Source organism: Erpetoichthys calabaricus, chromosome 15, assembly GCF_900747795.2.
Source record: "Erpetoichthys calabaricus chromosome 15, fErpCal1.3, whole genome shotgun sequence".
NCBI classification, from domain to species: Eukaryota; Metazoa; Chordata; class Cladistia; order Polypteriformes; family Polypteridae; genus Erpetoichthys; species Erpetoichthys calabaricus.
This window is the reverse complement of record NC_041408.2, coordinates 12,645,523-12,671,102: the sequence shown is the minus strand read 5'-3', so window position 1 is coordinate 12,671,102 and position 25,580 is coordinate 12,645,523. Positions and strand designations below refer to the sequence as shown.

At 42.6% G+C, this 25,580-nt stretch overlaps 1 protein-coding gene across 1 annotated transcript in view; it reads left to right on the top strand.

The window, feature by feature from the left end:
- Nucleotides 1–25,580, top strand: part of hivep2a (HIVEP zinc finger 2a) — a 220,718-nt gene that overhangs the window by 105,070 nt on the left and 90,068 nt on the right. Inside the window, exon 2 of the mRNA XM_028792422.2 lies at nt 11,286–11,343. The gene's annotated coding sequence lies outside the window, so the exon portion shown is untranslated. The remainder of the gene's footprint in view (nt 1–11,285; nt 11,344–25,580) is intronic.

Sequence of the window (25,580 nt, the reverse complement as noted above, 5' to 3'; positions counted from 1 at the left end):
ACCGTCCAAAGACATGCAGGTTCCATGAATTAGTGATGCTAAATTGGCACTAGTGTGTGTTTGCTCTGAGATCGACTGGCGCCCTGTCCAGGGTGTGTTCCTGCCTCCTTCCCTATGCCAGCTGGGATATAGTCTCCAGCAGACCCTTGCAACCCTTCTCTGGATTAAGCAGGTTAGAAAATGACATGATTTATTGAACATTCTTGTTAACTGTTATCTATCTATCTATCTATCTATCTATCTATCTATCTATCTATCTATCTATCTATCTATCTATCTATCTATCTATCTATCTATCTATCTATCTATCTATCTATCTATCTATCTAGTCTATCTATCTATCTATCTATCTATCTATCTATCTATCTATCTATCTATCTATCTATCTATCTATCTATCTATCTATCTATCTATCTATCTATCTATCTATCTATCTATCTATCTATCTATCATTGTTTTATATAGTGCCCTATCTATCTATCTATCTATCTATCTATCTATCTATCTATCTATCTATCTATCTATCTATCTATCTATCTATCTATCTATCTATCTATCTATCTATCTATCTATCTTTAGCACTCTTAACTCTTTGAGGGCTGTAAATTTTTTCCAAAAAACTCTGAAAAGCACACACAGCAATGGATTCAAACATAAATCAACCTAAAATGTCTGTTGCTACGTACTGTGGCTGCACATGTTTGGCATCACTGTGGCTACGCGGGGGCACCTCGATGGCCAGCAGGAATGCATGGGGCAGCGGTGGCAGTCTCAGTGTGACGCAATATGGCTTGTACCTATTGTCATCATCATAAGTGGTGGTCCTCAGTAGGCGCATCAGCTACCCAAATGTGTTCAGCACCACGAGATCAGCTGGGGACTGATCAACTAATGCTGGTACCTCACTTTCATTTTCGATATCCATCTCCTGATCACTTGCATCAAATTCCAAGTCCGACAAGTCAGAGTCCGATTCAGCGATAATATGTAAAACACACACGGAGTATTTTAATTTGCACATTCGCTTTAGTCTCTCGCCAGATGTCAATGCCATTTTAGAAATTGTTTGCTCTGCGCTACTCACACAAGGAATCAAGGTCAATACAAGAAAGCTGCTTAACCTTCCTTCTGGCAAAGAGAGTCGAACTAAAATGTAAGGGCGAGTTTTGACGTAGTTTACAGCCGATTACCGCCCTCTACCCCTGAATTTCGACAAAAGTCAACATTAGCTAAGAAACTGGCTTTAGTGAAATTGGTTGGAGTTTGAATCCCCAGTTTAATTGGTCAGCTGTTGCCTCATTTTAGATCTCATTTGCTTGGCTGCCATTTAACGAAGAAAAGAATCAATTCAGGGGACTGAATCCTTAAATGCAGAGCTAAAGAAAAGCAGTTAATTAGCAGTGAAAACTGGTCACTTATTACAAAAAGGGTTAGAATGAAAACCTGCAGCCACTGCGGCCCTCCAGGCCTGGAGTTCGACACCCCTGCATTAAAAGGAACAATCTCACCACTGAAGAAACTCATCAATAACTGGTCCATGACTGTCCTCCTTAACTTGTAAAAGAGTTACCAGTGGCTGAGTTCTTCATAAATGAAAATGTTTTGAACATTGATGAAGCCATCTAAAAAAGATCCAAGGACCACATCCTGCCCCCAGGCCTTGACTTTGACACCTTCAGGTGTAACTCAAAAATAAATCCTTTCTTTGAGTTCTTCATAAATGTTTAAAATCTGCCTGTCCTTATGTGAACTCCTGCTGTCATTAAAATTAGAAGAAGAGACAGACAGCATGAGGTGATCCAGTGGATGAAGTACTGTAAGGTTATCAATGTGCAGCTATGAAGTCCCATTAGCAAATATGAAGTCCCTCAAGAGTTGGACCGGCGAGTTGGGTGACTCTTTGGCTGTGCCACTTTAATGCGGCCAATGTCACCTTCTGCACGTACTGTAAGTTTGACTTGTGAAAGTCAGGCGAGTAGGAGGAGGAGGAGGAGGGTGAGTGAGTCTTCACCTGGCATCAACTCTGTCACAGTTTCAGATGAGGCTTCCTGGAGAGGGTGACTGACTGATTGCTTGTTAACAAGGTCCCAGATGTCAGGCGTCTTAGCTTTAACTTTAATAAATGACATTCTGTTCTGGCTCTCAGAAGTGATCAGAAATGAATAGCGATCCCATTTAGCACAAGTGGAAATGCAAACGTGTTCTTGTATACCGATACGATAAACACACATTAAAGAGGATCGTGGAGAAAACTAACCCTTATGACTGGTTATATGCAACATGTTTTGAACATTGATGAAGCCACCTAAAAAAGATCCAAGGACCACATCCTGCCCCCAGGCCTTGACTTTGACACCTTCAGGTGTAACTCAAAAATAAAACCTTCTTTGAGAAATATACCCTTGGAATATTTTTTATGCTATTTACCAAAATGGATTTTTTACCATTTCATTTTTTGAATCAATTAAATAAGGTTAACTACTGATTATGGTTACTAATGGTTACTTATTACTAAAATGTTACAAAGCGTTTATTAAGGAAGTTTCTTCAGCTGTAGCTGACGTGGTGCACAAGACACAGCTTAACCCAATAGACCATCCAGCCTTTTACAAAACTGTCAACATCCAACAGAGTCTGGCTGCAGACATCCAGTGGCAGACCCTCTAGGTCTCCTCCAGCCACATGACCCTATTTTGTCTTGTGAAGCCCTCCATGACAGTAAGCCATTCAGTCCTGTCCATCTCCTGGGCACAATAAAGTCTGGCTGCAGACCTCCATTGGCAGACCCCTCTTTTGTCCACTCCAGCCACAGGACCCTGATTTGTCTTATGCAGTGCTCTGCATCAATCAGGCATTCAGAACTGCCCATGTCCAAGGCATAATAGGGTCTTGCTGCAAACCTCCATTGGCAGACCGCTCTGTGTCTGCTCCAGCCATACGACTCTGATTTGTCTTATGGAGTGTTCCGTGTCAATTGGGTATTCAGTCTTGCCCATTTCCAGGGCACAATAGAGTCTGGCTGAAAACCTCCAGTGGCAGACCGCTCTGTGTCCGCTCCAGGTACAGGACCCTGAGTTGTCTTATGGAGTGCTCAGTATCAATCAGGCATTCAGTCTTGCCCATCTTCAGGGCACAATAGAATCGGGCTGCAGACCTCTCTTTGTCCACTCCAATCACAGGACCCTGATTTGTCTTACGGAGCGCTCCATATCAGTCGGGCATTCAGGTGTTCTCATCTGCAGGACACAATAGAGTCTGGCTGAAAGCCTCCAGTGGCAGACCCCTCTGTGTCCGCTCCAGCCACAGGACCCTGATTTGAATTATGGATCGCTCCACATCAATTGGGTATTCAGTCTTGTTCATCTCCAGGGCACAATTGAGTCAGGCTGCAGATCCTCTCTTTGTCCACTCCAATCACAGGACCCTAATTTGTCTTATGGATTGCTCCATATCAATTAGGCATTTAGTCTTGCCCATTTCCAGGGCACAACAGAGTCAAGCTGCAGACCCCTCTTTTGTCCACTCCAGCCACAGGACCCTGATTTGTCTTATGCAGTGCTCTGCATCAATCAGGTATTCAGAACTACCCATGTCCAAGGCATAATATAGTCTTGCTGCAAACCTCCATTGGCAGACCGCTCTGTGTCTGCTCCAGCCATACGACTCTGATTTGTCTTATGGAGTGTTCCGTGTCAATTGGGCATTCAGTCTTGCCCATTTCCAGGGCACAATAGAGTCTGGCTGAAAACCTCCAGTGGCAGACCCCTTTGTGTCCGCTCCAACTACAGGACCCTGAGTTGTCTTATGGAGTGCTCAGTGTCAATCGGGCATTCAGTCTTGCCCATCTTCAGGGCACAATAAAGTCTGGCTGAAAACCTCCAGTGGCAGACCCCTTTGTGTCCGCTCCAACTACAGGACCCTGAGTTGTCTTATGGAGTGCTCAGTGTCAATCGGGCATTCAGTCTTGCCCATCTTCAGGGCACAATAGAGTCGGGCTGCAGACCTCTCTTTGTCCACTCCAATCACAGGACCCTGATTTGTCTTACGGAGCGCTCCATATCAGTCGGGCATTCAGTTGTTCTCATCTGCAGGGCACAATAGAGTCTGGCTGAAAACCTCCAGTGGCAGACCCCTCTGTGTCTGCTCCAGCTACAGGACCCTGATTTGTCATATGGAGTGTTCCATGTCAATCAGGCATTCAGTCTTGCCCATCTTCAGGGCACAATAGAGTCGGGCTGCAGACCCTCTTTGTCCACTCCAGCCACTGGACCCTGATTTGTCATATGGAGTGTTCCATATCAATCGGGCATTCAGTCTTGCCCATGTGCTGGGCACAATAGAGTCCAGCTGCAAACCTCCAGTGGCAGACCCCTCTGTGTCCGCTCCAGCCACAGGACCCTAATTAGTCATATGCAGCACTCTATTTCAATCAGGCATTCAGTTCTTCCCATCTCCAGGGCAATAGATGATGTTACAATTTAATATAAAAAAAATGCACTTATGTTATACTGTATGTATTGTGTTTTCTTCCATGAGACAATGCTAGTGTCCTGTGGGCTGCAGGGGTCTGCTGCTGGAGGTCAACATTGGCTAGTAAGAGTTATTTTTAATACGGTGGTTTTAACTTCAAATAGCTTGTTGTGCCACTTATTGTGTGACTTTGTGCTGTCATCTTTTTAAAAGTATCTCCTGAACATTCCATTTCTCCTGAAACAGCTAATTGTGAATTTCCCATTGGGATTAATAAAGTATCTATCTATCTATCTATCTATCTATCTATCTATCTATCTATCTATCTATCTATCTATCTATCTATCTATCTATCTATCTATCTATCTATCTATCTATCTATCTATCTATCTATCTATCTATCTATCTATCTATCTATCTATCTATCTATCTATCTATCTATCTAAGAGAAGATCTCCGTGTTTTCCAAAATGAAAGAAAAATGCATTGATCGGAATTAATCATCTGCCTGTCTGTTCATTCATTCATCCTTGTGCGTGTGTAGCTTCAGGGTGGCAAAGCGCCAGCAAGCATGCCTTTGAGCATATGCCAGTGTGTCTACCTGCTCGCGGGCCTTGTGCGCATCCACGTGTGCATCTCGCGCCACTGAAGTTGTGAACTCCAGGACCTGTTATATAATCCAAGGCCGTGGCGCTTGTCAGCTTACGTCAGATGTTGCAGATGTCGCTTTGGTTGGATGCTATTCTTAAGCATGTCTATGCCACGCTGACCCAGTGAGCACTCTGTGAACTAAGAAGCTCTTTGTTTACCTGCCTACAACTGCCTGGTCTTAGGCTGCTTCTTTCTGCATCGTTTGGACTGGCATTAGGGGAGTACTCCTCACAAGTGGAATTGCGATTTATACAAGTGTTTAAAAAAAACAAAACAAAACAATCCACCAAGGAGAATGTGGTGAAATAAAAAAAAGTTATAATTTCAGCAGAATAACCTTTAATGAACTGAGGTTGAAGCCATGGAAACTTCACACAGATCCTGTGAGCCTCGCAGAAATGACAGAATGCCGGACTAGATGGTGCACACCAGCCAACCAGGTGGGACCCCATAGGAGATGTGGCACTGTGGGCCGTGTGAACACTAGGTGGCACTGTTTCCCCCTTTTAACCCAACAGACAGATGCACAGGACGCAGATTAAAAGCACCAAGAAGTATTTTAATACTTTGTCTTCTTGAAAACAGTGTCCAAAGCACCAGGCCTATAATCGATAGATAGATAGATAGATAGATAGATAGATAGATAGATAGATAGATAGATAGATAGATAGATAGATAGATAGATAGATAGGAAACGCACTATATAATAGATAGATAGATAGAGAGATAGATAGGAAACGCACTATATAATAGATAGATAGATAGATAGATAGATAGATAGATAGATAGATAGATAGATAGATAGATAGATAGATAGATAGATAGATAGATAGATAGGAAATGCACTATATAATAGATAGATAGATAGATAGATAGATAGATAGATAGATAGATAGATAGATAGATAGATAGATAGAAAAGGCACTATATGATAGATAGATAGATAGATAATTAGCATAGTAGGCAAGATTAGATAGATAGATAGATAATTAGTATAGTACAGCAAGATCAGATATAGTTAATTTGTATAGTAAGCAGGATTAGATGGATAGATTGATAATAATGTAGTAGGCAGGATTAGATAGATCGATAATTAGTATAGTAGGCAGGATTATTTAGATAGATAGACAGAAATGAAAGGCACTATGTAATAGATAGATAGATAGATAGAAAAGGCACTATATGATAGATAGATAGATAGATAATTAGCATAGTAGGCAAGATTAGATAGATAGATAGATAGATAGATAGATAGATAGATAGATAGATAGATAGATAGATAGATAATTAGTATAGTACGCAATATCAGATATAGTTAATTTGTATAGTAAGCAGGATTAGATGGATAGATTGATAATAATGTAGTAGGCAGGATTAGATAGATCGATAATTGGTATAGTAGGCAGGATTATTTAGATAGATAGCTAGATAGATAGATAGATAGATAGATAGATAGATAGATAGATAGATAGATAGATAGATAGATAGATAGATAGATAGATAGACAGAAATGAAAGGCACTATATAATAGATAGATAGATAGATAGAAAGAAAAGATAGATAGATAGATAGATAATTAGCATAGTAGGCAAGATTAGATAGATAGATAGATAGATAGATAGATAGATAGATAGATAGATAGATAGATAGATAGATAGATAGATAGATAGATAGATAGATAGACAGATAGATAGATAGATAGATACTTTATTAATCCCAAGGGGAAATTCACACAACACAGTCAGTCAGTCATTATCCAACCCGCTATATCCTAACACAGGTCACGGGGGTCTGCTGGAGCCAATCCCAGCCAACACAGGGCGCAAGGCAGGAACAAACCCCGGGCAGGGTGCCAGCCCACCGCAGGGTACACACACACACACACCAAGCACAATTTCGGATCGCCAATGCACCTAACCTGCATGTCTTTGGACTGTGGGAGGAAACCCACGCACACACGGGGAGAACATGCAGACTCTCTCTATTTATATATGTCCTCCACACCTCCCAGCAAGCATTGTCTACTACTTCCTGGCTGTGGCTTGCTTGCTGGGTTCACAGCAGTCCTCTATATAGTCCTCGACCCAGAAGTGCTTCTGTCCTTCCGTCCACGTGACTTGCTAGCACTTCCGTGTCAGATGGAGAACCTGCTTTTTGCTTCGGAGCTTCCGTCCTCGTGACTTGACAGTACTTCCGGGCTATGGGTGAGGCTTGACTCTTGCAGCGTCCCTTGGCAGCAACCCACGGTACCCAGCAGGGCCATGTCGTCGGACTCCATGTCCCATGGTGCTCTGCGGGAGTCCGGGGCAGTGATGCAGTCCAGGGAAGCTGCCATCTAGCGCTTTGGGGGAGTCAGTGTCCACAAGTAGCTGCCTTCCCACATCCTTTTATTCTTTTGGGCATCCCGGGCGGGTTGAGCTGCTGGCCATCCATCACAGCTGTTACCGAAAAGGAAAGAGGAAAAGGAAAAAAAAAAATGAATTGAAAAACCCCTCCAAATGTCCCGCTGGCTTAGCTTAATAGAGTATTAGGTGTCATTAACGGCTAGATGATTACTCACATTAGGAGCAGCCCAGATCCTGTAATTTTATATCCACTTTTTGGACGTTTTATTGTGCACAGAATTTTACTCTCCTTCTCTTCGCTTCCCTCCCATCATTTCTTGCACTGCACCTGAATAGAAATCAGCTAAGAAGCCAGGAGGGTGCCAAATTCGTGGAAGTTGTTTTAGATAGGAAAAGGTAACTCTGGCAAGTGTGGGAAGTGCCGTAAATGTCATTTTCTTTGAAAAGGATGCAAAGGAAAAAAACGTAGGAGCATCCGATGGGCTATTTTTAATCGCGCTTAAATGTGATGCAAACTGCGGAAATAAATTAAAGGTATTGCTTTTAGTAACATCATCAGTCCAGCTGAGGGCTCTCATTAGTCTTTCAAATTATAGTGAATGACACGGTAATTGTTCGTTAATGGTACAGGAATTGCGGCATGGCTGTGCTTTATAAAACACCCCATTAAATGGTCATCATTGAATTGGATTGCTCTTTTTAACTGATTCATCACCTAGCAGGCTGCAAGATGAACGTATAGCCGAGATACCAAGGTAGTTCTGCTCAGAAAGCCCAACAAAGTCAGTCAGTCATTCAGTCATTATCCAACCCGCTATATCCTAACTACAGGGTCACGGGAGTCTGCTGGAGCCAATCCCAGACAGCACAGGGCGCAAGGCAGGAACAAACCCCAGGCAGGGCGCCAGCCCACCACAGGGCGCACACACTAGGGACAATTTAGGATCGCCAATACACCTAACCTGCATGTCTTTGGACTGTGGGAGGAAACCCACGCAGACACGGGGAGAACATGCAAACTCCACGCAGGGCGGACCCGGGAAGCGAACCCGGGTCTCCTAACTGTGAGGCAGCAGCGCTACCACTGTGCCACCGTGCCACCCCACCCAACAAAGTACGACTTTAAAAAAAAAAAAAAAGAATGATGGGAATGCATGTGGTGGTGTTTATAGCAGCTTTGGTTCAGACATTGAATGCAAACCAAAGGCTTAGTACTTGAAGTTGGTGAGTGTGCACCACTCTTCTCCAGGGCTTTCATGTCCTTCTGTAGGCAAACGTACCGCTCAGGGTGTACTGCTGCCTGTACTTTGGATTCAGAAAAGTTTTCAGAGCTCTGTGCTCTTTGGAATCCAGTTTGTGAACGAACGCGGACGTCTGCCGATTCTTCTTTTTAAATAGCCTGTGGGGCAGAAGGGGTGGAGCCTCCAGTGTCAAATCGGAAACGGGCGAGTGAAAGATAAAGAGGTGGTCGGTGACCGCGTTTCCCCTCTGAACTGTAGTCTTGATGCTCCCGAGTCATTCGCAAGCGATGATTCGGAAGGTGGCCTCGCCCCTTGGGGGACAACCCATAAAACACATGCAACATAAGCAAGGCGTAGTACACAACGCATATAGAGCATAAAAGTAACGCCAACTTTATATAATGACCCAAAAGTGAACTAAAAAAAAATACAAGAACGTGAACGCCATCCAGGTAAGAGACCTTGGAGGAAATATAACACTTGCTTTGTGCTGGCTAAGATTGTGTAAATGAGAGCTATGGCTAAAAATCGCTAGTTAGGTAACTAATTGTGATGCGGCCTTAACAGAACACAATAAAAGAGCAGGTAAGTTAAGCCCATTTGATGTCTCATCAGGCTTGACAGGCCATCTCGTGAAGACACCAATCTGATCATTTTGTATCAGAGCCAGTGTTTCCCAGTCATACAGTGGGGGAAACTGAGCAGAAACAGGCCGGGGATTGTTATGACACCAATCCTTTATTAGACCTTACTATATCTTGGGAAGGCATGACTTGTGAACTTCTCGAAGATGAACACAACTTAAGTTCTGCCTTTTGGGGTTTCGCACTTCAGTTCAATTCCCATTTGAGGTGCCTTGTCTGTGTAAGGTTAGCATGTTGTCATGGTGTTTACATGGAGTTTTGTTTTTTTATGAGTTTCCAAATCTAAACACAGTTTGAAAAATCGATGTTTGGTCGACTGGTGTGGTGTAACAACAAAAGTGCTCTGTGATTAATGATGGTTAATTCCTACCTTGTGCCTCTATCTATCTATCTATCTATCTATCTATCTATCTATCTATCTATCTATCTATCTATCTATCTATCTATCTATCTATCTATCTATCTATCTAATCCTGCCAACTACGCTATCTATCTATCTATCTATCTATCTATCTATCTATCTATCTATCTATCTATCTATCTATCTATCTATCTATCTATCTATCTAATCCTGCCAACTACGCTATCTATCTAATCCTGCCAACTACGCTATCTATCTATCTATCTATCTATCTATCTATCTATCTATCTATCTATCTATCTATCTATCTATCTATCTATCTACTCTATCTATCTAATCCTGCCAACTACGCTATCTATCTATCTATCTAACTATCTATCTATCTATCTATCTATCTATCTATCTATCTATCTATCTATCTATCTATCTATCTATCTATCTATCTATCTAATCCTGCCAACTATGCTATCTATCTATCTATCTATCTATCTATCTATCTATCTATCTATCTATCTATCTATCTATCTATCTATCTATCTATCTATCTATCTATCTATCTATCTGATCCTGCCAATTACGCTATCTATCTATCTATCTATCTATCTATCTATCTATCTATCTATCTATCTATCTATCTATCTGATCCTGCCAACTACGCTATCTATCTATCTATCTAATCCTGCCAACTATCTATCTATCTATCTATCTATCTATCTATCTATCTATCTATCTATCTATCTATCTATCTATCTATCTATCTATCTATCTATCTATCTATCTATCTATCTATCTATCTAATCCTGCCAACTACACTATCTATCTAATCCTGCCAACTACGCTATCTATCTATCTATCTATCTATCTATCTATCTATCTATCTATCTATCTATCTATCTATCTATCTATCTATCTATCTATCTATCTATCTATCTATCTGATCCTGCCAACTACGCTATCTATCTATCTATCTATCTATCTATCTATCTATCTATCTATCTATCTATCTATCTATCTATCTATCTATCTATCTATCTATCTATCTATCTATCTATCTATCTATCTATCTGGCTTGACGCACTCTATACATGACTTTATAGACAGAAGACCTTGGCTTGCTCCCACTGGAGTCTTTCTAATTGTCACTTTTAATAATAATTCTGTATAAAGGTACTTTACATTTCTAGATGTAGCATCCAGTCAAGACAGGTTCCGATCTGAAATTTTGACACCTTGTGACTGCTTGGTTTAAACTGCCACTGAGGCCATATTTTTTTTTTTCTTTCCTTCTTTTCTTCAAGGAAATAAATTCCTGATGTATCGCATAGCTGAGTACCTTCAGTATTCAGTAATATCTGAAATGAGAACATTTTCTTTTTTTAGATTATGAAGCAGCTGTTTAGCTATAAAGCTGGCAAAAGTACTCGCTGTGAAATCTAACAAGTCTGAAAAATTGGCAAGCCAAAACTAAAGTGAAAATGCAAAAAATAAAAGGAATAAAATAGCTTTCCGTGACAACGTAACTATAGGGCAGGTTGAACTAATAGTGCATTGTTTGTTTCTTTTCTTTTCACAGTGAAGAAGTGGTTTGGTCCTGCAGCCTTGATCTTACCTCTGCCATTCTCCATTGCCAGGTAAGCTAATCTTGCAGAAAACATACAATATATATAGAAATTATTTCTTTTTTCCGAGAAACTGAGGTTATGTTTCAGCTCACAAGAGACTCATGCAAGAAAAGGTTGATAATTTTTAAATGTGTGGAGAGTGTATCTCTGAAAGCTTGCCTGCATCTCTTTTAGTCCTGTCTTTTTATGATGTAATGTTTGTTTTGGTCACATTTATAATGAGTGGGCGACAGAAGACTTGCAGATCTACACTTTGACTCCTCTGCGTGCAGCGTACAGCACAGTGCACGTTATTTAAGGGAGACTCGTCGCAGCCACATTAACAATGCACAATATAATGTGGGTTTGCTAGGTAAAGACAGTTTTTCTTCTCAAATTGTCAATCCACCTTTCTACATGGTTTCTTGTCAGCCTTTCCAGTTATGCAACAGATGATGACATTTTAATCTTTAAAAGAAGAAAATTTTTCTTGTTAAGCGTCTGATGGTGTGTGCTGAACTGACTGCAGCAGGAGTAGCAAATTGAAGGAAACGAGTTAAGAGTCCATCCTTTATGGGTTAGGGGAAGAGTTAAGTTTAGGGGATTAGGATTGGCCCGCTCTTTTTCCGTAGGGGTGATGGCAAGGGCTTGTGCTAAACCAAATGTTCCAGAATAGAAAGTTTTAAAGAAGTGACTTTAGTGAAAAGATAAGGTGTATCAAAAATGGATTCCTGGGCGAGACCAGTCTGTCCTTTATTGGCTAAGTTAAGGTAGGTTGCGGGTGACAGTATTATCGACGTGCTCCCTCGACACTTTGAATATGTAAAAATGTTTGGACCTTCCTGCTATGCTATTTGGGTAAATCTGGGTGTTTTGTCATAGAATCTCACCGCAATTCATCCCAGTGGTTACTACCAGTGGTCAGCCCCAAATTCATATCTTCTGGATTACAAGAAGCAGTTTTTTTATAACGAGGGCCATAAATGACCTTCCATTCTTGGGAGTGCAGAGACTGTATGTAAGCAAGGGAAATGCTTCCTAGTGATGTCAGCTGGGCACCCTGACTTAGTGTCCACCTTTCTGTGCAGCAACACCACTACGCTCCACCCTTCGACAGTGCAAATCCTGCTAACTACGCCAAATGTTTTGATGGGGAAGCTAACCGTGGTAACTGCCAGTGCCCAGCTGTCAACCCACGATATCTGGACTACAAAGGCTCTCAGAAGCAGTTTCTCTACTGTGAGAGAAGTAAAACAACTTCCACTTTCGTTCGTGCGGAGACTGCCTATAGTCACTGCAAGCTGAACGCATCTTGGTGACGTCATCTGACCTCCCCTCCCAGCTCCACGTTTTTGTGCATCACCGCCACTACAGTTCACTCATCCACAAATCCTGCTAACTACGCCAGATGTTTTGACGGGGAAGCACACCGTGAACCATTCCATTGTCACACATTTTTTTTTCACTGTGGTAACTGCCAGTGCCCGGCTGTAAACTCACAATATCTGGACTACAAAGGCTCTTAGAAGCAGTTTCTCTACTGTGAAAGAAGTAAAACAACTTCTAGTTTCAGTTGTACTGAGACTGCCTATAGTCACTGCAGGCGGAAAGCATTCTGGTGATGTCTCACATGGCCCCGCTTTGTTGTGTATCACCACCACTACAGTTCACTCATCCACAAATCCTGCCCACTACGCCAAGTGTTCTGTTGGGGAAGCACACCGTGAACAATTCCCTGCCACACATTTTTTTTTTTTCACTGAAGTAACTGCCAGTGCCCAGCTGTAAACTCACAATATCTGGACTGCAAAGGCAGTTTCTCTTCTGTGAGAGGAGTTAATCAACTTCAACTTTCGGTCGTACGGAGACTGCCTATAATCACTGCAGGCGGAACGCACCCCAGTGACATCATCTGACCTCCCCTCCCAGCTCCACGTTTTTGTGCATCACCGCCGCTACAGTTCACTCATCCACAAATCCTGCCAACTACGCCAAATGTTTTGATGGGGAAGCACACCGTGAACCATTCCATTGTCACACATTTTTTTTTCACTGTGGTAACTGCCAGTGCCCAGCTGTAAACTCACAATATCTGAACTACAAAGGCTTTTAGAAGCAGTTTCTCTACTGTGACAGAAGTAAAACAACTTCTAGTTTCAGTCGTACAGATACTGCCTATGGTCACTGCGGGCGGAAAGCATTCTGGTGATGTCTCACATGGCCCCACTTTGTTGTATATCACCGCCACTACAGTTCACTCATCCACAAATCCTGCCCACTACGCCAAGTGTTCTGTTGGGAAGCACACCGTGAACAATTCCCTGTCACACATTTTTCTTTTTTTCACTGAGGTAACTGCCGGTGCCCAGCTGTAAACTCACAATATCTGGACTGCAAAGGCAGTTTCTCTTCTGTGAGAGGAGTTAATCAACTTCGACTTTCGGTCGTACGGAGACTGCCTATAATCACTGCAGGCGGAACGCACCCCAGTGACATCATCTGACCTCCCCTTCCAGCTCCTCCTTTTTGTGCATCCCCACCGCCGCTACAGTTCACAACATCCACAAATCCTGCCAACTACGCCAAATGTTTTGCTGGGGAATCACACCGTGATCCGTTACAGTTTGCACATCTTGCAGTGTGGTAATTACTGGTATCCAGTCACAAACTTACAACGTCTGCATGACAAGGGCCCTCAGAAAGTAGGATGTCCACAAACAGAGCAATTAAAGAACTTCCATTGGTATTGGTACTGTTAGATTGAATAGTGAATAGTTCTTAGATTTTTACCCAGAATCCCCCTTTTCATTTTTGGTATATGTAGTTTATTCTTGTCTGTAGCTGATTTATTTTTTATCATTGCCATGTTGACCCTGTTGTGCAGCCATCTTGTTTATTGACAACAAGCACTGCTGACTTGTTCCATTATCTGTGATGACACTGTGGTTAGGATATTTAAAATGCCATAGCGGGATGTGTGGCATTCTAGTTTCTGGTTAAAAACTCCAACAGGCTCCTACTACAGAAAGGAAGATGGCATCCACGGATGTTAAAGAACCAAGAAATAAAAACTGCAATGAAACCGGGAAGACTGACAATCTTTTAAACAAAACCCAAAAAAGCAAACCTAAATAAAAGTCAATATTAACACCAGTGAAGGTTGCTGTTCTGAAAGTCTTTTTATTCTATCGCACACGTAAAGTCTTTTAGCAAATAATCACAATCTTTGATAGAGTGTTTATCAAGATGCTGGTTTAAATAGTATTACAGCTTGCAGGACACGTTGCCTGCAAACGGCCACTGTTTCACAAAATGGCGACAACCATTAAAAAAAACAAAATGGCGGCACGTAATTCCCAAAATGTAACATTAAAAAGTATACACAGTAAATCCTTACTTAAAGTGGATTCCATTGCCATGGATTTGCTTAACCGCTGTTACAAATGTTACAAAATTCCATTTTGTAACACTCGCTGTCTACTCCTTACCTATTCTCAGTCATACGTAGCAGATAAACAATTCTGAGAGGCCTGTTGTGCAACAGCAAAATGGGAGTTTGAGCAGCAACAGGTCTGTGATGTCCTTAAAAGTTCGGGGTTGTATGCGCACAACATCGAATCGTTTATTGTGTGTCTAACCAGTGGCATGAGGCCTGGGTAAGCTGTTGAACCCCATTTGTGATGGGGACTGGGACTTGTAAGTGTTCCCGTGAATGTGGAATTCCCAGTAAGTGCAGGTGCAGAGCGATGGGAACAATTCTCAGTTGAAATGCTGTGATGTTCCGGGTGAGCTCCATGCTTCTCTTGTCACTGCCAGGGAGCCTCTTCACCCTGAAACCATCCATAGTCATGAACCGAGATGAGCCGAGCAAATGAGGACACACACATCCAGCAAGGTGTTGTATAAAAAGTGTCAATGCTTTTATTACAAACCAACAAAAAATGAAAGTGCAAGCAGTGCAGCACATCATCCACAACGAATAAACAATCCCATCAAAGCAAGTGAACATGGAGATTAAAACGGATCAATAAAGAATCCATTAAAGAGGTTAAAATCACAGGCCGGTTCTTCTAAAAGCAGACATGAGCCCTGGCACATACTTCTAAAATCCGACGTCTAACCCCTATGGGATCCTGCAGCAAGAGGAGACGTCCTACGTCCTGCTGCCGTCACCAGTTCCCCTTTGATGGGCTTCAACTCTCGCTGCCATTCTTGACCTTGTGAAAGAGCCTTTCTGGAGCAGTCGTCACTCCTATGTCCCCCAGGTTGCTCAGCAGGAGCGACCCTCAGTCCCCTCTTGAGTGGCGGCCACATGCTCCTGCCTCTATTCTCCTGTACCAGCTCTCTTCTTCCATCTCTTTAACATCTGAGTCTCTTTTTTCTTTCCTTTTCTCTTTCTCTCTCCCTTTCTGCCGTGCAGGCTCCTTCTATATGACCTGATTGGGTTTAAGTGACATATGCCACTACCCATGAGGTGTGAATGAGGCACCTGACTGATCTGCTCACCTTTGCATGTGTATATGTGATCAGCCAATCATCCCTGAGGTGAAGCGCACACCTGCACCCGATTAGAGCCCTGCATTTCATGGGACACAATTATTTAGTTAAACACCTGCACTGTGCCAGAGACCACTCATCACTGTGGAGGTCGTCAATAGCACCAAATTCCTGGGTGTCCACCTGGCAGAGAACCTCACCTGGTCCCACAACACCAGCTCTTTAGCCAAGAAAGCTCAGCAGCGGCTCTACTTTCTGCGTAGGCTGAGGAAAGCCCATCTTCCACCAGCTACTCTAACAACATTCTACAGAGGAACCATAGAGAGCATCCTGAGCAACTGCATCACTGTCTGGTTTGGAAATTGCACGGTCAGGGATCACAAAAACCCTACAACAGATAGTGAAGACAGCTGAGAAGATCATCGGTGTCTCTCTTCCATCATGGACATTTACACCACACGCTGCATCCGCAAATCCACCAGCATTGTGAACGATCCAACACACCCTTCACATTCACTGTTTATGCTCCTGCCATTGGGAAAAAGGTACCAAAACAGTCGGGCCCTCACTACCAGAATGTGTAACAGTTTTTTCCCCCAAGCAGTGAAACTCCTGAACACTCATGGACCGGACTGATATCTGATACGTGTTCTGTTCTGCGGTGTTGCACATGTTTGCACATTTGACTCACATGCACCTTATTATATATTATGTGTCTTTATGTTATGTGTCGTGGATTCTTCGTTGTCCTGTGTTTTATGTAGCACCATGGACCTGGAGGAACGTTGTTTCGTTTCACTGTATGCTGTACTACTGTATATGGATGAACTGACAATAAATACTCTTGAATCTGGTATCATCACAAATACAAATATAGTTTATACTAATTAGTAAATACAGTACTGGTACACCTACACAGTAAATGCAGATTTGTTAAAACAACAGGAGTACAGTGAACCCTCGTTTATCACGGTTAATCCGTTCCAGACTCTACCGTGATAAATGAATTTTTCGCGAAGTAGGATTATTTATTTATAAATTGAATATTTTCGCAGTTAGAGTATAGAAAACCTGTTTACGACCTTCTAAATACGTTTTTTAACATTATTAGAGCCCTCTAGACATGAAATAACACCCTTTAGTCACCATTACACTCGTATTACCCAATATATTAGACAAAATAAGAGAAAATAAGACATATTAGACCTTACAAATATCATATTATTATTATTGTACTGTACATTTAATTACACACACACACAGTTCTTACACACAACCACTAACCTATGAAGGCACAAGCTCAGTAGGAGAGTCTTCAGGTGGTGCAGTATCTTCAGCAGGTGCGTCGTTGTCTTCTTCCGCTGAAGGAGTACTAGGAATAGGCAGTGGGTGTCTGGGTGCGCGGCTGAAGAACATCTTGATAGGCAGTTGCTGGCGCTGTCTTTTCATATGCGTGAGGAGGCTTTTGTAGGGTATTGCCATCTTTGATCATATCCAAGAGTTTCACCTTCTCCTGGATGGTAAGCATCTTCCTCCGGCGCTTAGTTTCATTGTCAGAAGGCTTAGAAAAAGCAGCACGTTTAGGAGCCATCGTGGGGCTTAGATAAAAGTTCTCTGAAAGCACATGCGTAGTGACGTAAGCGTGTATGAGAAAAAAATCGCGATAGAGTGAAGCCGCGAAAGTCGAAGCGTGATATAGCGAGGGATCACTGTACAAGGTAGAAACTCATTAAATATAAATGGAAGCCAAAAATTTGAGTTTTATACCAGCCCAATTGGAAAAGGTGAAGCCCAGTTGCTCTTACTGGACATTTTCTTGGCAATGTGGAGGACAAAAATGAGGTAATTCCATTAGAGACAGTGCCCCCTCTCTTCCTGGAGTGGTATTGCATACCATAGCTGAGCCCGGAAGTCGATTCTCCGATGCATACGCATGTAGCGGTCCGGTGCCACTAAGATTCACACCATCAAGATGACGGTGATTTATTTATTTTTTTATAGAGGATCCCAGGGACGCTCCCAGCCTTGACCCGCCCACACACACTCAAAAACAGAGACAAAACAAAAGGAGGGATTGTGGTTGTGGTCATCATATCTATGAATACATATAATAATAATTCTTCACATTTAAATAATGTTTTTCCACTACTCAAAGCACTTTACAACGAAAGTGGAGAGCCACTTCAACCACCACCAATGTGTAACACCAACATGCCAGTTTTGTGCCTGCACGCCGTTAGGTGGTGAAGTTGTAAGAGCCAATTAGAGACAAGGGATGATTAGGGGGCCATAATGACCGGACCATGGTGGGCAATTTATCCAGAACATCGAGATACACCCTACTCTTGACGAAGGGTGCCCAGGGATCTTTTATGACCACAGAGAGTGAGCCCCTCAGTTTTACGTCTCATCCGATTGACGGCACCATTTTTATAACATGGCGTCAATGTCACTGCACTGGGGCATTGGGATCCACATTCAGACCTCAGGGTAGTTAGTCCATGCTGGCCTCACTAACACCACCTTCTAGCAGCAAACCCAAGCCTTTCCTTGAGGAGTCATCCATCCAAGTTCTGGCTGGTCCAGAACTTGCTTAGCCTCAGGTGGGTGACCTGTTCTGAAGTGCACGTGGTAAGGCTGCTTGATATGTAATAACGGCTATCTTAATACATAATTCGCCAGCCTCCTCACTCACTCACGTCCGTCCGAAGCCGAATGCGCAGTCGCCTTCTGCGCAGCTGCCCGAAAAACCTTACGAGACCGACATCGCGGCAGGCGGCGGATTTACGGCCGCGAAAATTCAAAGAGAAAGGCAACTTCGATTAAAGCTCTAGAGGCCTGAAAGGCGATTTCGACTACAGCTCGAGGCCTAATTACGCATTCTGATTCAGTTACGCATTCATTCAATACACCTATATCAGGTTTGTGGTGCTTATACTTATTACTATTCCACTTGTGCCCGTTTCATTTTACGTTGTCAAAATGGGCTCTTTGTCTAGTGTAATAATAAAGGGCTGCATAATAAGCTCAAACTAATCAGAGTGCAATTAAGGGTCTGTGTTTTCAAAACGCTTCGTTTTTTACCCATCCACTCTACAACACCAAGGGGGTCATGAGGAAGAAAAGTGAAAACGGATACTAATGTCGACACGTTTTATGAAAATGGAGAAATTTACACGTAGCCCAAGTACCGTATGTCCATGTAGCCCAAACCCCATTTGCATCACGTTATTGGTGTCGGAAAAAAGAGTTGAACTTGCGATAATTTGGAGACGTGAAACTGGTTCTGTAAGCTACGCATTCATCTATTCTGACGTACTCTTCGATTTCTAGGTTGAGTAATCTAACATCCTCTGGCGAGGAGATCAGAGGTGGCAGTCACTGGTTTGATAACCCCTCCGACTAGAAGCTGTGTAATGTGACATCGGCTTTAGAGAGTTACCGCCTGAGGAAATTTGTCACCTGTGTCAACTCGGCACACGTTTTTCAATGTTCTGATTGGACGTAGAGAACATCCACAGACTCTATGGCGGCTTCCTTAGGAGTTTCTCCTGCTTTATTTATTGCCTTACCCAGTTATCTAGTGGGCGGCAGTGTTCTTTGCCGGTTTATTATGTGAATGAATTTGCTTTGTAAAGAGTACTGTCCATTAACCATCAACCACCTTACCCAATTGACCCAGTTTAAGTTCTTCCAGGTTGAAGCCTACCACACATTCAGGTATACGACATGTCTGCGTTGTTCTCATTCCTACCTCCTGTCACATACAACTGCAGAAACTGGCGGTGCCAACAATGCATTTGTCAGAATGTATTGCTACAGGAGATGTTTTCCACGTTCGCACCAAAGCGGACTGAAACTTGACGCTAAAGAGGAAAAAGCAGAATGGTGAACAGTTGGCCGTATTCCAAGAGCCATTCCGGAAGAGCGGCTCACCCAACCAGTTTACTTCTGTAAAGGGGGCCGCACTGTGAAGCACACAATAAGATGCTTGTAGGTGTGTGTTTGCTGCGCGGTACAAGAATAAACTCGGCAACAAAAGCTAAGTGCAACTGTACACCACGCTCCTACGAAGAATAAGGCTGTGACAACATTAGAAAGAGGGCAGGTGACAGAATTTAACGAAAAAGAAAAGTAAAAAAAGAAAGCAAACAGAACACGGAAGAATGCATTTAATTGGGGGAAAAAACACAATGCTGGGTCAGGTGGCTAGGTAGAATGAAATATTTGATTTAGTTTTAGGACATTCTTGGGAACAATTCTGAGGAGGGGGGAAGAGCCAATGAACGAATGTGTGACTCACAAGAACTACTGAGGATTCTGGGAAGGAGGTGGGATTTTCTGCTCTTATCTGACCAGGCGACCAGGAAGTTCAATAAGTGTGAGGTCCTGTACAAGCATGCAGGCATCACTCAAGGATAACTCAACCGATTTACATTAGATAAACTGTATTAATCACCTGGGGATGAAATTTGGTACGCATATCCGCCTTGTTGCCTTTCGATTACTTTGATGACTTCTTTGAGAAATCTTGCTGTGTAACATATTTATTTTCAACATCCATCCAGCCATCCATTATCCAACCTGCTATATCCTAATACTGGTCTGCTGGAGCCAATCCCAGCCAACACAGGGTGCAAGGCAGGAACAAATCCCGGGTAGGGTGCCAGCCCACCGCAGGGCACGCACACACCAAGAACACACTAGGGACAATTTAGGATCGCCAATGCGCCCAACCTGCATGTCTTTGGACTGTGGGAGGAAACCCACGCAGACACGGGGAGAACATGCAAACTCCACGCAGGGAGGACCTGGGAAGTGAACCTGGGTCTCCTTACTGCAAGGCAGCAGCGCTACCCACTGCGCCACCGTGCCGCCCTATTTTCTACATTTTGAGCTTCAAATCAAGGATGCATACAGACTGTTGTGAAAGCTTTAGGGATAAATTCAAGGTAGACCTGCTTATAAAGGAGTATACTGTATGTATCACCTGGGAAAACTTGCCAGCTTCGGCAGTAAAACATTTCTGTTGAGTGAACACCCTGTTATATCTCGCCATTCGCGTTCGGGGAAATTAAATCAGTATGTTTTCCTCTTTCCCTTTCTTTTTGTTATTCATTCTCACATGATTTTCTGAAAGAGAAACATTTTTAAGTCCAAGATCTGCTGATGCCAGAAAATAACGTCTCATACAGAATTCTGAAAGTCAAGAACAGCAAAACAACTGCGTATTTATTTATTTATTCAAGACATTAAACCAAATGCTGTTTATTCCTCCACAGGCTTGAAGTTGGAATCAACCCGTCATAGTCGGGTAAAATTCGCCAATAGTGTTTTTCATAGTGAATATGCTATGTTCACCGGTGACCTTGTTTGCCATATATTTTCCTGGCGTAGACAAACCTTTTTTTTTTTTCCTAGTTCCCCATGATGCTTTGTGAGAACAGCATGACATCACAGGCCTATAGCAGTCATGCACAGGACTTTTATGTGCATGTAGTGTAAGTGTACCCCACCTCACAATTAACGTCGCTGTCTGATTTACTTCATGCAAGTGTGATGTCATTACCTGGAGGCTTGGATTTGCACCCTGCATGACCATAGCTGACCATAACAAGAATATTATAAGTACTGCCACCTAATATATGATACTGATCTCGCCCTAACTCTGTATGCTGGCTGAATCCATACCCAGTTAGAACAATCTCGACGAGAACAGGCCATTCGGCCCAACAAAGCCTACCAGTTCTATCCACTAACTTCTTCTAAAATAACATCAAGTCGAGTTTTGAAGGGCCCTAAAGGCCTACTGTCTACAGCACTACTTGGTCACTTATTTCATGTGTCTATACACAGATATACAGATATACAGATATACAGATAGATAGATAGATAGATAGATAGATAGATAGATAGATAGATAGATAGATAGATAGATAGATAGATAGATAGATAGATAGATAGATAGATAGATAGATAGATAGATAGATAGATAGATAGATAGATAGATAGATACTTTATTAATCCCAAGGGGAAATTCACAATATACACAATTCACATATAGACAGATATATAGAGAGATCCATATTACTAACCGAGAATAAACCGGATATGGACGCAGGTACACGGCGATGGGACCATGAGACGTACTGCAAGCGAAGTTTTATCCACCGCGAACGAAGGAGTCACGGCCCAAAAATGAAAGAGCTCAACTAACGTGAATGAGAAATGAAGCAACAACGCGCCCATAGCTAACAACTAACGACACAGCCACACAAAAAAGAGGATTCTGCGCTGCTCCCCGGAGTCAAACGGAAGAGGCTACGGAGGCCCCACAGGTCCACAAAGATAGTACGGAAGGCGCAGGAAAGTACGAAAGGCGCAGTCGCCTACAACGCGCTTCTGAATAGGACAAGAAGCAACAACGCGCCCATAGCTCTGCACTGAACCCCAGAGTCACACGTAAGACACTATGGCATCCGCAAAGGTCCACAAAAATAGTACGGAAGGCGTGAGAAAGTACAAAAGGCCCAGGCGCCTACAATGCGCTTCTGAACTAAACGTCCACACTACACAGTATGGTCCGGGTAATGAGAATAAACGAACTCTCCGTATTAAACGTACGGCATCCTCACACGTCCAAACCATATAGCATATGTGAATCACATTACAGTGATGCATTATTAACGGTACAACCACAGAAAACGCTCAGTATTAACAGTAAGTGCGATTATCCATATTACTAACGGTAGACAACGGATAACTAATGGAGTCACGGTCACGGCTCCAAAACGATCCAGCTCAACTAACGGAGCTACAAAAACGAGCCCACACGGACAAATACAATGTACATAGACGCCTACAACGTGCGTCAGAAACTGCGGAAGCAAAGCAGGCATGGGTTCAAAACAAAAGACCACAACTGACGGAGATACACATACGAGCCCGCCTGGATATAATCAATGAACGTAGGCGCCTACAGTGCGCGTCTGAAATGCAGCAAGCAAAGCAGGCACATATCGCATACATTCATCAATGTGTTTCGGGTTACCCAACACCGGGGGTAGGCGAGCGAAGCGAGCAGGGGGCAGAGCCCCCTTGTATAAATATAGACAGCACTGAGATCATCAGACGCTAACTTACTTCATTGTACCTAAATACAGGTTAGTGACTATGGGTGGCAGAGTTTTCAGTGTGATGGCCCCTAAAATTTAGAATGCTCTTCCTCCCAGCCTTTGCAAGGAAAAATCTATTATTCATATCAAACTCCTGTTAAAAACACATCTCTTCAATGAGTATTATTAATTTTCTTGTATGCGATTTCTGTTGTCTTTTTTTATGTGTTTATTGACTTGTAAAGTGTCCTTGAGTGTATGAAAAGCAGTACATAAATAAAACTATTATTATTATTATATAGATATATTGAGAAAGATAAATAAATATATATAAAGTGGTGGTCGGTTGGGGGCTGTGCCCAGAAGATCTGCTCAGGAAACAGCAAGCACATCAACCTCTGAGCAAACAAATGCTAAACGTACAGAGAAACAGGATGAATACTAGGAATGCTCAAGTCAAGTGTATTCACTCCATGTTATCGTGCAGTGCGCCGATACTGGTAATTTTGATAAAAGAATTTGAACAACATATAAGAAGCGTATAAATTATTAAACAGTAATACATTAACATTTAAGAAGTAAAGATACATTGAGTACTACAGCAGTGCTTTCGGGTATACTACATTTTTTGTTTGCCCATTACGTGCATAGATGTATACATTTTTTGGTGTACCTACCCGAGAACACGCGACATATAACTGACCGTGGGAGAAGCATGGATTTTAAACACGCGTTGAGTTCATCTGCTGGTGTCCCTCGTGGAATAACTGGTAATGTTTGACGAAAATCTCCTGCGAGTAAAGCAACAGTACCTCCCATTATTTTGGTAGGATCTCTGAGATCTTGCATTGTTTGGTTCAAGACTTCATAAGCTCTTTTATGTGCCGTGGTGCACTCATCCCAAACTATTACCTTTGAATGTTGCAAGACTTTTGCCTTTCCAGAGCCCTTGTGTATGTTGCAAATTGGATTTTCGTCGTGAGCGAGGTTTAATGGTAATTGCAATGCCGAATGTGCTGTACGGCCTCCATCTAATAATGTAGAAGCGATTCCCGATGACACTACAGCCAGAGCTATGTCACCATTCGCTCTCTCGGCAAGAATCAGGTTTATTAAGAATGTTTTTCCTGTTACGTAATTTCCGTTTCAAACGCGAAAAGAATTTTATATATATAGATTGAATTGTAAAGTGTCCTTGAGTGTATGAAAAGCACTACATAAATAAAACATCCATCCATCCATCCATTTTCCAACCCGCTGAATCCGAACACAGGGTCACGGGGGTCTGCTGGAGCCAATCCCAGCCAACACAGGGCACAAGGCAGGGAACCAATCCTGGGCAGGGTGCCAACCCACCGCAGGACACACAAACACACCCACACACCAAGCACACACTAGGGCCAATTTAGAATCACCAATCCACCCAACCTTCAGGTCTTTGGACTGTGGGAGGAAACTGGAGCGCCCGGAGGAAACCCACGCAGACACGGGGAGAACATGCAAACTCCACGCAGGGTGGACCCGGGAAGCGAACCCGGATCTCCTAACTGCGAGGCAGCAGCGCTACCAATGCGTCAACCGTGCCGCCCTAAATAAAACATTATTATTATTATTTATAAAGATATATAGAGAAAGATAAGATAAATATATATATCTGTGGTGGGTTGGCACCCTGCCCGGGATTGGTTCCTGCCTTGTGCCCTGTGTTGGCAGGGATTGGCTCCAGCAGACCCTGGTGACCCTGTGTTCGGATTCAGCGGGTTGGACAATGGATGGATGGATATATATATATATATATATATATATATATATATATATATATATGAAATAGTTTTACTGTCAAATAAATGCAAAGAGTACGCAACACATGTTTCGCCCTCATTCTGGGCTCATCAGGCGTACACACTCCACTGCACTCCCTCTCGGGAATCGAACCTCGGACGTCAGCGCCAGAGGCGATGCCCCTAACGTTGCGCCACAGCGTGTGGTTCGTTTTTTTTATTTGACAGCATGTAGATCGGGCTAATTACATTCACGCCATTCGAAGTCTGTGTCACAATCTGATTGTATGGGTGGGTACCTACCAGGTAACGCTTGTGGTTGGCCAGCAATCTGCTAACATCCGCCTGATGAGCCCAGAATGAGGGCGAAACACGTGTCGCGTACTCTTTGCATTTATTTGACAGTAAACTATTTCAACCATTCTATGATCCGCTCCTCACAAACTGAGGGCACCGTGGCGGATGTTAGCAGATTGCTGGCCAACCACAAGCGTTACCTGGTAGGTAACCACCCATACAATCAGATTGTGACACAGACTTCGAATGCCGTGAATATATATATATATATATATATATATATATATATATATATATATATATATATATATATATATATATATATATGTATATATAAATATACAGTGGACTCTTGACTTACAAACTCAATTCGTTTGCGAGCGCTGGTTGTAACTCAAGTTGGTTGTAACTCAAGACTATTTTTCCCAAAAGAAATAATGGAAATACCCATAATGTGTTCCGAACCTCCCACAGCAACACTTACTTAACCTTTTCATAATAAAAAAGGGTTGTATAATGTGCATAATTTACCAAAACACCAATAATTTTTCTAATGTACTAACCAAAAAGTTATAAA